We start from the raw sequence: 1550 nt of genomic DNA, 5'->3' as shown, positions 1-1550 counted from the left end.
GAAGGAGAGAAGGAGGGAGGGAAGGAGGGAGGGAGGAGGAAAGGAAGGAGGGAGGGAAGGAAGCATAAAGAGTCAGGACGGGGAAGAAGAAAGGCACGGATAGTCATGCCAGGTGCTGTATACACCTCTACCATTTAATCCTTGCAAAGGCCCCGTGGGCCCATTTTACAGAGCGGAAAACTGAGGCTTAGCAATTCAGCCAGTGGTGCCCAGCAAGGAAGAGCTGGACTCCTGGTCCCAGGACCCACGGCCCTGGTCAGCCCGGCCTCCCCGCACACGCCGCTTGCATCCGTGTCAGTCAGCTCTCGCCGCAGCTTTTGATCCTCCGGTGGCTTTCGTCACACCTAGAATGGAGCCCCAAATCCTGCCAAGCCGGCCTCTCTGACCCCTGCCCCCTCCTCTGCCTCCCCCACCGACCCGTCTCCCCACCCCAGCGCTGGCTGCGTCTGGCTTCTCCTCGCTGCTGCTCCCTCCGTGTGCACAGCTCTCCTTTCCGACAAGTCTCCTTCACTTGACTCAGTGTCTGCTCAAATGTCACCTCCTCCGTGACGACTTCCCTGACCACAATATCTACAATGTCAGCCTAAGAAACTCTCTATCCTCTTTCTCTGCTTTATTTGTCACGTTACGGGTCTTATCTCTGTCCTGGTGTTGTACATTTATTTATACAACGTATTGTATGGTGTTTCCTCCATTGCCTATCTCCCCGCCAGAATACAAGTCCTGGGGCAGGGGGGTGTTTGTGGTCGGTTTCCCCACCAGAATATAAGTCTCAAGTTGGTAGAACTGTGCGTGCCTTATTTACTGATAGAGCTTTCCTCCAGCCGCCCCGGAGAGAGGGGCTTACACTGTGCGTGTGTGCAGGGCGGGGCGGGGGGGGGGGGGCGGCAACGGTGTGTCTGCTTTTGTTTTATATCCTCCTCTCTGCCTCCGAGCTCATCAGAGAGCAGAACCAGCCCCACAAATCTTTGCCCCAAGCCTGCTCCAGGCTCCCAGCTCCCTGCCCTTGGCCCCGTGCTTCACCTCGACCGATGCTCAGTGAGCTTTATTTGCTGTCGTCTGAACCGGGCTGGACCCAGAGGTCGGAAGGCCTGATGGATCCCGTCAGTTCACCTGCTTCACGCTTGGCCTTTGTGAGGTTCCGGTCAGAAACAGGCCACGAGAGACGCCGGTAAACCCTTTTGATTCCCCCCGTCTCCCACCTGGCCTAATTTCGTAGTGGAAGCTTCTTGGAAAATCTCCAGGCTTATCTGGTCCACTGATCAAGGAAAATGCTCTCCTTCACTTAAGGGTGTCATGATGGTGGTAAGAATAAGCCAGGCCCAGCGGCCAGGGGCCCGGCGGCCAGGGGGAGGAAGGAAGGAAGGTAAGAAGGAAATCCACTGGTGTGGCGGGGGGTGGGGAGGGTGGAGGGGGGCGGGAGGGCAATTTAAGGGAGCTGTAGAACGAAGCAGGGGTGGGGGGTGTCCAGGGGGTGATAAAGCTGTCCTCTGGCAGCCGTAACCCAGCCCAGCTGCAGTCTGGAGAGACAGACTGGAGGCACCTTTCTG

Source organism: Panthera uncia, chromosome C2 (genome assembly GCF_023721935.1).
Source record: "Panthera uncia isolate 11264 chromosome C2, Puncia_PCG_1.0, whole genome shotgun sequence".
Lineage (NCBI taxonomy): Eukaryota > Metazoa > Chordata > Mammalia > Carnivora > Felidae > Panthera > Panthera uncia.
This window is presented reverse-complemented; position numbering follows the sequence as displayed.